Source organism: Adiantum capillus-veneris, chromosome 7, assembly GCF_014529385.1.
Source record: "Adiantum capillus-veneris isolate H3 chromosome 7, ASM1452938v2, whole genome shotgun sequence".
Lineage (NCBI taxonomy): Eukaryota > Viridiplantae > Streptophyta > Polypodiopsida > Polypodiales > Pteridaceae > Adiantum > Adiantum capillus-veneris.
The window spans coordinates 64,138,223-64,151,185 of record NC_140937.1 but is presented as its reverse complement, the minus strand read 5'-3'; positions in this window follow the sequence as shown (position 1 = coordinate 64,151,185).

The window sequence follows — 12,963 nt, the reverse complement described above, 5'->3', positions numbered from 1 at the left end:
GGGGGGTGTGTGTGTGTAGCTGTTTAAATCTTAACTAATAAGACATAATTGAATTTTTGCATTCAAAAGATAGCTGGCCAGGGAACAATGAACAGATAAGTACAAAAATAACTCAGTATTTGAATTATTTAGGTACAATGATGTAGGAAAGAGATCCTTTTTCAGTTAAACAAGTAGTAAAAGAACCACAAAAGTGAGTGCTTCGTTAAAGTAGGTAGCTTGCCAAAGAAAAGAAAACCCTCCAAGATACGATAGAGTCCTTACCTGCATCCATCCAAACAAGACAACAATTCAGTTAGCCTTGGATTTGTTTTACAGGTATCAATGGACCATATCAGTTGTTATCCATGTCCATCTTATAGGTTTTAATTACTTTAGACAAGCTAGGTTATTTATTAGAACTTGTATGTTAGCAGTCTTTTCTTATTACTTCACAAATGAGTGGTACAATCTACTTTCTAATCTGAGTGGTGAAGTCCACCAAGAGTCCAACCATTTCAAGAGCCATATCTCGGTAGCTATGCTTAAGCCCAAAAAAGCAACCATATACTTACCTTCAAAATTAGAAATCCCATGGTATCATTGGTATCCCTTTAGACAAAGAGAGTTCATGTCCGACCTTTTCTGTACAAGATGCCTAATCATTTAATGACTACTTTTTGACAACCAACGGTATCAGATGAGGGTGATGATTACCTCGTTTTTATAACCAATAAGACACCAGTATAACCAGTCAGCAGAGTAGCAAGACTCCCTCTTTTTAATGTGGAACCTCATTTTACGAGCCATACCTTGGAAGCTATACCAAAGCCGAAAATACTAGCCATATACTTACCTTTATAATCCCAAAATATCCACAAGTCATAAGCAACCTTTAAAGAACGGTAGTGTCCGGCCCTGCTCGAGTAAGATACCTTACTTATCCCACAATCAAAGGTACTAGATGAATTCAATAACACCCCAACCAGTTGTTTCATATGAAATTTCAAGGGCGAGACTGGACTTAAGCTCAGTTGTGATAGCAGTTTGTCAAGACAAACTAACAAAGATCATTTTTTAAAATAAATAACTTCCAATCCTACAAATCATGCAACATGCCATACTACTTAATAAAAAGAGAGTAAATTAACGTGCTGCAGCGGCTAAGAACAGAGCCCATGTAACAACCAGTATGCGTACAGGCAACGTGTTAAAAAATCAATAGATTAACGTTCTGTAGCGGCTACAACAGAGCCAATATGTCAACCATTAGTGCAAAAACCTGCAGCGGAAAAAACCAAAGCCCATAAAATAACCCTTAGCAGCTAAAACAGAGCCCATCCTGCAACTCATAGTGGCTACAACAGAGCCAACCCAACATCCTGTAGAAAAAAAAAAAACCAGTCCATGCATGTGCTTGACAAAGACACTACCGCTTTTTGTGCAAACGAGGTCTCAAGACCCAAAAAAAATACCCGGCGCATCGTTCTGTGATCAAGACCAATCAACAATATATATAACAACTAGTATATTAATTACCATAATCATGCATAGTACCACAACGGAAACAAACTGGAACTGATAGTAAGGTAGAACAAACACAGCACCTGTGATGTTTGAGCAGCAAGCTCCATCGCTCAACAAGTTTAGACAGTAACGACACACAACAGAGAGAGAAAAAACCCCAATCCAAGGCTCAGTGAGGGCCAAGGTGTGCCCTCACCTCTGTTTAAATAGGTTGGCCTACACGCTTCCAGAGTGGGTGAAGTGAATGCGCCCGGCCTCCCTCTACTGTGAGAGCCCCGTTCTCGGCCTGCGAGTGCCATCGCCTGGGGAGGTCTATAGTCAGTGAGTAGCAGGGGCCACGTTCCCCATATAATGATGGCATGGTCTTATTTTCACGCTTCGGTTAAGCAAGGGCATTGCCCCATTATAGCGTAAGTGGCATAGCAATAGAGCTCTATAATGCCTATTTGGGGGGGGGAGGCGGGAGGGAACCCGAAGGGGGTGAGAAATAGGGTTGTAGCAAGCAATCACCAGTACTTTAGTGTGTGTGTGTGTGTGTGTGGCTATTTTTACTTATATAATAAGACATAAATGAACTTTAACATTCAAAAGACAGCTAGGTTTAGAGAAAATGCAATGATTAGTACAAAAACAACTCATTTTTAGAATTATCTTTTTACATGGCCTATAAGAATGAGGCCTCGTTCTAGTATACAATGATAATGACACATTAAAGAAGTAGTAGTAGGAGGAGCAAGTATAATCATGGATAGACATTTGCTTCAAGCCAAAAAAATTCCAAGAAAAGATAGAGTCATCACTTGCATCCATTCAATCAAGACAACAGATACATTAGTCTTGAATGTGTTTCACACGTGTCAAAACGGAATATATTAGTCGTTATCCATGTCCAACCTACAACTTTGTTTACTTTAAACAAACGTCCAAAGTGTACATGTATTTCAATTTTGTAAAAAAATCTTTTTAAATCTTGTAAAAAAGGCCATTACCCCTTTGAATTATGGTATTTATTATAAGTATGGTTTCTATTTATCCCAATTTTTTAATGTATCTTAAATAGATATTTACATATGTACCATTTTGATAAGAAGGCTACCACCCCTTCTTATCCAAGTGACTTAACACCACCATTAGCTCAAAGTTATTTTGTGCCTACTCCTCAACCATACACCATCAAAATTTTACATAGCAAGTTTGTCATTTTCCTACTTAATATGGCACGATTAGTCAAACAATTCTCCTAGACTAATCAAGTGTATGCATAGTCAAACAATTCTCCTAGACTAATCAAGTGTATGCAGTAAACCTCTTACCACCTCCATCTTTAAAATCATCAGTCAAAACATAGTAAATTTGTCCTTAGCATCAGATACCACTCTCAAAAAAACATCGTATTATACCTCAAATAGTTGTCTAATGTTTGGCTTTGGCAAAAAAACTCGGCTAAGCATATCAAGCCAAACAAATCCACTAGATTTAGTTTGAGTAAGAGTAACCAAAAAAATACCAAAATGTACAAACAAGTGTAAATAAGCCATGCCTTAGGTGAAAAAAACCCATTAAATCCAGTCTTGTTCAGTCACGGCATCGTTATCAAAAACACCTCCATCATGGTATGCAATATGACCCAAATCATAGTGTGCAATACATCATCAATGTGACACCATGCTTAGGCTAACAACCCAACAAAAACCAGGCATCAAATGCAACAAGGGCTCATCGAACCCGGCCCCCTTTCTTTTACAGTTATCCCAATATAGCCAGCTTGTACGTAGATACACCGCTGGTGTATCCTACTTTTTATTGGCATCAACGGCTTAAACCCGTAGCTAAGAGCCCAAAATATTGAGTCAGTACACAGAACTACGAGCCCAAAACCTAGGCCTCAGACTTATTGCCATGCTTACTTGTGAAGTGCATGGGTACGACCTAATGCCAGTTAAACCCGTAGCTAAGAGCCCAAAATATTGAGTCAATACACAGAACTATGAGCCCAAAACCTAGGCCTCAGACTTATTGCCATGCTTACTTGTGAAGTGCATGGGTACGACCTAATGCCAGTTATGCTTGTACATCAAGAAGATGGCTAAATCCCGGTATTTTCGGAGTGAATGCTAGTCAAAGCATTGGTGTGGAGATACCTACACCCGTACAGTCATAAAATACAAATCATGTGAAAAAGCCCTTCATCATTCCTTCCAATCCTCATTTATCTGCTCAGGCCAAGTGTCTTTTATGCCTAAAGTCAAAACGAATCAAAAACATTTATGTCAACTACTATTCTTTTTTTAATCTGCGTCGTCAAAAAAAGACCAGAGAAAGCACGTAAGTTCATGGAATAGTTTGCTCATGGAGAGAAAGCACGTAAGTTCATGGAATAGTTTGCTCATGGCTGCTAAATCTCAAGCCACACCATCTTTCTTGCTTTAGTTTTAAAAACTTTCCCTGCATACCATATAAAACCAGAATGTCTGGTGTGAAAAAAAACCAGTAAAGAAATAATTTTACAAAATGTGAATGTGAGAAGCACCATCTTTCTCCACAAGCTCCATGTTCAGACAGTAGGCAAGTGTCCAGGAAAAGCCCTCAAATCTCTCTTTACACCAACACACACACTACACAAAGAGACTAAGTGAGGGGCTCAAGGCCATCCTCACCTTTATATATTGCTTTATATGATGATGCAGACCTGCGTCTTTGAATTTTGCTCGATGGTGTAGCCAAACACTGTCGACCCAAGGACATACAGGAAGCACGTACATGAGGCTTAGCAGGTGGATGACACAATGCTTGAGTAGCTGCTTGATGGAGGGTTCAACAAGTCCTAATTTGATGGGTATGTTAGATGCGGCATTTAGAAGGGCAAGGATGGCTTTCCACCCTACTAGTTGGGATGCTCAAAGGTATTGGAGATTGGTGGATAACTCTATCAGATTGTGCCAATGTACGCAAAATGCCGGCTTCATTTCGACAAAGCTCAAAGTTCATGTGGAGTCCTATTTATGATCATCGGCCTGACTTGACAGAGTGATGGTACTTTTATAGCAGCATGAAAAGGAGCTAGGTATCAAGTAGTTTTAGAACGTGGAAGCTCCGGGTTTGAAGGACATTCAAACAGGGAAAATGTGTAAGGTTTTTTGACCATTAACAGTTGATGGCATGGGAAGGAGAGCCAGGTTGGGCATCTCTTAAATAAAGGATTCTACCATCGAATATTGTGACCAAAAGAAAACCAGCGGCACTATAGCAGGAAAGGAGGCCGAAGACGTGAGGGCCGCTGCATGCGGAAGAGAGAGCGCCACTAGAGTTTGCATGGGAAGCCCGGCTAGTGGTGAATGTTATTTGCATGCAGGACGACCTAAGGGGGATTGGGAGCCCACGAGTATCAAACCAGGTGGTAGCGCTACAGACAGGAGGACCAAAAAAGCAGCAGAAAGAGCAGGTGCAGGTTGGTGGAAGGGCCGCCATAGGTGGCGGGCTGGTTGAAGCCAGAGAGGAACAAGGGGTTGCGCTACAGACAGACAAAAAGGGTGCCGTCAAGGTCGAGGAAAAAAGCGCTGCCATAGGGGCGACACTGCAGGAGAAGGGAGTTGAAGGTGGAACCAGCTGTAGAGGGGATTCGGGAGCGGATTTGAAGGGCTCCTGAGAAAGGGGGAGGCTGCCTACTCACAGAGCAGGGCCAAGAATGACATACAGGGCCGTCCATTGCTGGACCCGTCAGTGATGAGGGGTCAGGACTCTGTGTAAGGCCGTTGATTGGGTACCCACGATTGGACGCTGCAGGGTGTAGCCAAGGGTGAGCGAGCAAGGCTGAGGATTGCATGAAGTTGAGGAAGGTCGAAAGCTACAGATTACAGGGAAGACTACGGGTTGCATGAAGGTTGAAGGAGGTAAGGGACGGAGGCTGGCTCAAGAGGGAGGCGCCACAGGAGGTGAAGGGGGCGGTCCTAGAGTAGGGTTGCAAGGGCGACCCCTCAAGGGCTTGGAGAGCTGAAAAATGAGGCTGCAGGAAGTAAGGAGGGCCGCCAGTAGTGGGTGGGCTGCCAGCCCATCAGAACAAGGCCAACCACGAGGAGGAGACGGCATGAGTAGGGGTAGCCGCCACGTGATTGAAGGAGAAGGGATTTTTTGCGGGGCTCCATTGTATTGGTGGCCGAGTGATTGCAAGAGGGTGGCTGATTTGTGGACACGGGTTGATAGGAAGCCGTCCATCTAAATTGATTAGAAGCAGAGGTGTTCTAAAGCATGCACAAATGTATTACCTATGCCGCCATCATGCCCGAAGTTGTTGTGATGGAGTTATTACTTCTGGTTTTATTTGAGTGTTTATCTTTGATCTATTCTTCCACCTCGTCTTGTGCATCTCTCCCGTGGTAGCATTGGTTCCGAGTCTGTGTATGTGTGTGGAAAGAGGGAGGGAGAGAGATTGTGTGGGAAAATCGTACGTGTGGTCGAGGCGTGTGTCGTCTCCCTGTGTGAGTGTGTTTACAGTTATGGGGATGATTGTATGCATCGGTGGGTAATAGTGTGGGATGGTGGTTTATTGACAAGTGTTTGCGGTTATGGTCGAGTGTGTGTAGCCGTGATTGCTCGTAGGTGAGTCTGTGGTGTGAAGGTTGGCAGAAAGTGTGTGTGTATGAGTTTCGGTGTGGTTAGGGGTGCGGGTTAATCCCTGGGCTATAGAGAGGCAGATTACTTGTGTGCTAGGTTTGTTCCCACTTCCCCCTCTCCATCAGTGGTGCCCCCACTGAGGAGCTACTGATTGCTCCTTGGTGAAGTCAAAGACGGTGTCACGGTTTGAAGAGCAGGATCTAACAAGAATGGCATGGTGCGTTTTTCGTCTTTTACAGGTGCTTAAGATGCTGAGGTTTGGTTGCAAGACTACAGCCATTTTTTGCTGGACAGTGGCTTGTCAAAAGAAGAGGGAGTGGCCCAAGCTTTCCCGCTCCTGGTTCGTGGAAAAGCAAAGGTATGGTATGATGGCTTGCAGGCTGAAGAAAAGCTGGATTGGAGCACATTGGAAGCAGCATTTGAAGCCGATATGTGGCTAACACGCAGTGGAGTGAAGTGAAGCAGATGATGGACAACCTAAAGCAAAGCCTTGACGGTGATTTCTGAGCATTCATGTGGGAGTTCGAGGCCCTATGGAGCAATTTGGTTAAGGTAACTGTTGTAGAGACTGCAGATTTTTTGAAGATGACCAAGTTTATGGACTGCTTGCATGTAAAAGTGCGGGATAAAGTTGAGATAGATGGACCGTGCACGTATGAGGAGGTAGTAGCCTATACGTAGAGTAGGATGAAGAAGATTTTAAAGAAGCAACAGGCAAAGCAGGTTCTGACGAGTCCATTGGTGCCAATGCCAATTGCTAGGGAAGAACTTCAGGTAATCCGACCCTTTATTGATGCACATGTGGTAGCAGCGGATAGGCGTGATGACAGAGTAGAGACGATAACGTGTGAAGATAGCTGAAGTGCCAAAGCCGGTGAGTTTTGTGGAGAAAGCCGAGGTGTATTCGAGCTATAACAGTGCCTTGGATACGGACAGCACATGGGAAACGGAGTCTGCTTTCTCAAGGTATGATACATATGATGGTATGCATGTCGATAAGGTGGTCAAAGAGCAACAGATTGCAGGTGAAGAGACATTTTGTGCGGACCAGGGGTTTGGGCAACCCTCTCTCTTACCTTGCAATGGTAAGGCCATGTTGACTGAAGAAGAGTGCTCCGATGAAGCAAACTGGGGGTTTGATGATCCAGTGGTCGATGTAGATGACGAGTCGCAGGTTTTGGTCGTTAAAGCTATGGCGAGAATACAAGGTATGCAAGGCTTTTTGCATTTTCCAGTGTTGTTTGAAGGGACTACATGTGAAGGTATGTTGGTGTTTGCTTTGAATGATCAGTTGCCACAGGTTGCCTTGCTTAAAGACAATGATGTTGTGGAGAGCTCTCTAGTTGTTGGCGGGGACATGTGTTGCAAAGGCTTTCCAGGATGTGCAGGCTTGTGTTGGGCATGGAGATGGTTCATGCATGCAGTTTTTGAAGGGCTATGCTGTCAATATCTACAGGAAGGATTGGTTTACAGGTTTACCAATGCAAAGCAAGGATTGTGCATATCGATTATACAGACGGATGATGATGAACAAAGCCGCATTTTTTATCCAGGAGGGATTACAATCATTCTTGGGGAAGCCTGCAGCTTTCCATTTGACCTAGGTGGGTGCTGCAGTCAGTAAAAGTCTCTCTTTATCTATCTAAGGCTTATGTAAATAATATTCACCAGTTCTCTTCTTATGCAATGATATATTATCTAAATAATGCTACGATTGAGCATAAATGCTCAGCTAGGGGGTGGGCAATGATGGTGCATCCAAACACTGTCAAGCCAAGGACATACAGGAAGCACGTACATGAGGCTTAGGAGGTGGATGACACAATTCTTGAGCAGCTGCATGATGGAGGATTTAACAAGTCCTAATTTTATGGGTATGTCAGATGTGGCATTTAGTAGGGCAAGGATGGCTTTTCACCCTACTGGTCGGGATGCTCAAAGGTATTGGAGATTGGTGGATAACTCTATCAGATCGTGCCAATGTACGCTAAATGACGGCTTCATTTCGACAAAGCTCAAAGCTCATGTGCAGTCCTATTTATGATCGTCAGCCTGACTTGATAGAGTGATGGTACTTTTATAGCAGCATGAAAAGGAGCTAGGTATCAAGTCGTTTTTAGAACGTGGAAGCTCCGGAGTTGAAGGACATTCAAACAAGGAAAATGTGTAAGGTGTTGTTACCATTAACAGTTGATGGTATGGGAAGGAGAGCCAGGTTGGTCATTTCTTAAATATTAAGGATTCTACCATCGAATATTGTGACCAAAAGAAAAACCAGCAGCACTACAGCAGATAAGGAGGCCGAAGATGTGAGGGCCGTTGCATGCGGAAGAGAGAGCACCACTAGAGTTTACATGGGAAGCTTGGCTAGTGGTGGACGTTATTTGCATGCAGGACGATCTAGGGGGGTGGGGAGCCCACGAGTAGCCAAACATGTGGAAGCGCTGCAGACAGGAGGACCAAAAAAGCAACAGAAGGAGCAGGTGCAAGTTGGTGGAAGGGCCACCATAGGTGGTGGGCTGGTTGAAGCCAGAGAGGAACAAGCCGTTGCGCTACAGGCAGACGAAAAGGGTGCCATCAAGGTGGAGGAAAAAAGCGTTGCCATAAGGGCGGCACTGCAGGAGAAGGGAGTTGAAGGCAGAACCATCTGTAGAGGGGATCCGGGAGCGGATTTGAAGGGCTCCTGAGAAAGGCAAAATAGTTTTTATCCCTTTGTAAGAACCATAAGTAGTAAGGAGCATTCCTGGTTCATTGCTCTGAGTTGTTTGAGAATGTCAACCATCAAAGTATGAAATTTTATGAAGGTAATTTGTGTCATAACTAACTCCTTGGCCTGTCCACCTAACCAAGAACAAATGAGAGTAAGATGAAAGGATGTAGGCTTCTCCGGAAATATTGATTCCAGATTGTTGATGGGATACCAAATTGCATGGTCCCAACCATATGATGCTAGACTCACATGACTCTTTAGGGTCAAGAAATTTGCAAGCGCACTTGAGATAAGGTCTGTAAATATTCCATACTATTTTTGCATAATAATCAGCATTGTTTTTATTGAATTCCATGAGTCCCTTGGTTCTCACATAAAGCCCTGCATTAGAACTACACTTCTTGGAATCCAAAAAATTCATGTTGAACGGAGCTTTAATAAGCTCTCCTTTGTCTAAGCATTGTACTCCTTTGAGTATCTTTAGTTGAGAGTCCTCCATTGTGGCAGCAGATAGATTTGCCAAAAAAACCCAGTCTCTATTGAGATGGAGCCAGAAAACCTTTGTTAGGGATTAACCAAAGTTTGTGCTCCATCCCTAAGGATTCAACCTCCACTATCATATCAGTAAAAAAGGAAAGATTCTGGATACTTTAGGAACTAAACAAAAGCAAAGTTTCACTTAGAGAACATAAATCCTTCTGAAATCCTTTAACAGCTTGCGCAGCTGCTGCATCCCTACAGAAAAGACTGTTGGTAGGTGGGAGAACCAGAATAGTCGGGGCTATGACAAAACTTGGGCTGAGTCCACATTGCTTTCTGGAAGGTTAGCAAGTTCAGCACCATCAGACGAGAAGTTAGCCAAGTCCTCTTTATGTGCTTTAGAGATAGTTGGGACATTTGTAATAATTTTAGAAATAGCAGAAATACCCTCCTTATTGTTTTTGACCAAAATAGCCAAAGTTTTGACCCATTTGTCAAATGAGACTGTGTGAATAAGGGAGGTATTAGGATTACTAGACGAGGCCACAATGAGAGCAGATGCTTTTTCATCTTGAATGCATCTTAAAACAAATAGTGAAGCCCTTGAGAGTGGCTCCCTTGGCAAATCCAATCCCTATTACAAGGAAATAGCCTGAAGGAGGCGTAGTTAGAAATGTCTCAGAAATTTGTAATGAAATATTATAAAAGGAAAAAATCTTAGAATAAGCCATAGTGCTAACGGTATAATATAGTATTTTGGTATCCACCTCAACCTTCAACCAATCAGAAAACATTCATAATGATCGTGTGAGGCTAACCCCTCTAGAGCAGATTGATTGTATCCACAGAAAAACCTGTCCTAGCCCAATTCTCGGAGTTTGGTCCTAACCCAGTGGTAAGATTGGATCTAAGTGCCAAAGGTGTGTGTTTTAGTTATCTACATATACTACCCATAGACGAACATACATATGTTCAAAGACCAAGGTACCCTGATAAATACAAGGTTTATTATACAAAACAAACTTTAGATAGCGTGATTTTGTATAAATGAATATGATCAGGTTGGTACAAGTCACCATCCAAAAAAGTAGAAATTCCTTTACAAACTGCACACCAATAGCTAATCCTCCAAACCATAAAGCAACCAAAAAGCTGAACCAAAGAGAGTAGCCCTCACCTGCACCCATAGAACAACATAACATTTTGTTAGTATTGGCTCTGTATGCAGGTGATGTATGGGCATCCTAATTGTTATCCATTTCACGAAGTTTCAACTTTTCTTTGCAAATAAACTTTATCATTAAAAAATGAACTTTAACAAGACTTTGGTAGTCAGTTACAACTTCATAACGAGCTTCATCAGTTTACAAATTGCCAATGATTTACATTTAAGTATCTTTATAATTAATCTCCTTATTCTTGCAAGTTCGATTAAGATATGATCTCTGCGTTGACCATGCTCTGTTCTTCGCCGCAAATGATGCTATATATTCAGCCCTAGTTGCCGTAAGCTTTTTTGATATTTGTGCTCTCTTGATCGGATCAACTATAGTACTCATCCGAGCAGTCATCCTATATCTTGGTATAACCTGAGAATAGTAGATGTCATAAAATCTAATATCTAACTAACCCAAATGATTTTCTCATATTAAATTGATCACTTAATGTGGGAGAATAAACGGGAACAAGTGTTAAGATATAGGTATGTGCTTTTAGATCTATCTCAACACGGGGCCAATGTAAAGGGGCCCAAAAGGGAGATGGTCTATCAAAGAGCAAGGCTAACCAATGGAGCATAAGACCTTAGGGTTAGCTTCATTGAAGACCTCCAATAAATGTGTGTAAAAGTCCTTTTGACCTTAAGTAAGCTAGGGCTGAGCTTGAGGTGGGAACCCGGCCCAAGCTCGAGGTGCTTGTCGTGCTTGAGGTGCTTGTCATGCTTGAGGTGTTTTTCATGCTTGAGGTGCTTGATTAAGATGCTTGAGGTGCTTGACTGGCTCCATGCTTGAGGTGCTTGACTTGCTGCATGATTAAAGTACTTGAGGTGCCTTGAGAAGCTTGCCTGAGATGCTTGTGGGAACCCCCCCTAGTTCAAGTGCTTTGTCATGCTTGGTGAGTAAGGTGCTTGATCACCTAAAAGTCAAAAGCATTCCTACAAGAGGGGGGGCGAGCCCTTTTCCTAGGGCCTAGAGAGAGAACACCCACTCACACACACAAGGGAAGCCCCAACTTGAAGAGGCAGCAAGGACACATGTCAGGCCCCTACCCATGTTACCTTCATGTGTTGCTTGAAGCCTATTGGCTAAGCTTCAAAGGGGTCCAATGATAAATTACTTGAATTATCTAATTGATTTTTCATTTATCAAGTCCTCTCTCTCAAAGGGGAAAGGGGGACACTTGTCCCAAGGCTACCCATGTTGCTTGTAATGGCTCCTGCTTGTGATTGGCTAGGCCTGGAGGGGTCCAATGAGCTTCAAGCATAAGCTACAAGGGGGGGTTGACCCAAGCTAGCTAGGGCCTTGCTTGAGGGGTATACTCACCCACACACACTCACAATCACTCTCATTGTGTGATATGCAAAGTGCAAGAGCTCCCTCTCCAAGCAAGTAGAGGTTGAGAGCCTACACCAACACTCTTGGCTATGGAGTGCAAATCCAACCAAGAGCCATGCTTCAATGCTTAAGCTTGCCATCTCCTTCTTCTCCATTACTATGCTATTATGTATGCTAGCAACAAGAGTATGATAAGTGAGGAACTAATTCTTTCTCCTACGAAATGTTTCTTCTTCCTCTTCCCTACCCTCATTCCCTGCTAGCTCTCTCCACCTTCGAAGGTGTTTGAGGTCTTGGGACTGAGGCTTGGGATAGTTAAAGCTTTCTTCAAGTTTATGTTATGTTTGTGGTGCATGAAGCCTTCCATCTTCATGGCATCACCTAGGTCACAAGGAACACAAAGACTGTATTGTAACAAGTCTCTCTTTATGGGAGAAATCATAATACAAATGCCTATTGGAGGGGGGACCGGCTCCACATAAATCCGGTCCTCAATTGTTGTCATGTTCTCTAAACTCTCTCTCTTGCAAAAGTATTGTCTATGCCAAGTTAACTAATTGCTATGATTATGTTGCTATCTTCAATTATGTCTACCCGCTATGCTCACAAAATCATTTCTTGAAAGTACTCTCATTAAATTCCACTATTCTCAAATTGAATAGGCAAATTCCATTACATTGGTATCAGAGCATTTGGTTTCTCTTTTCTTGCTTAAGAAGAGAGGTCCTTAAGTAGCCTATAAATGGTTGATGTTGTTAATTATAATAGAGTAAGTGGAACTGGGATCTAATACCGGTTTTGTTAAGCCCACTATGTGGGGGATGGTGCACACCTCGGGAGCTTTGGACTTAATAATGGAGTCTTTTTAGACTTGCCTACGGCTTTACCATTATTGAGCCATAAGAAGTCCGAAAGGAGCTAGCCCTTGGCAACTCTGCTATGTTAGACCTACTCCTCTACTCTCTATAATTAACCACTTTGAGCCGTGGGTGTAGATACTTAAGAGCCGATTTTCAAAGGCTAAGAGGAGTGGCAACTAAGGTTTTGAATTGCCAAAGCATACACTAAGTACATACATAAAATTTTGTTATCATGGCTGACAAT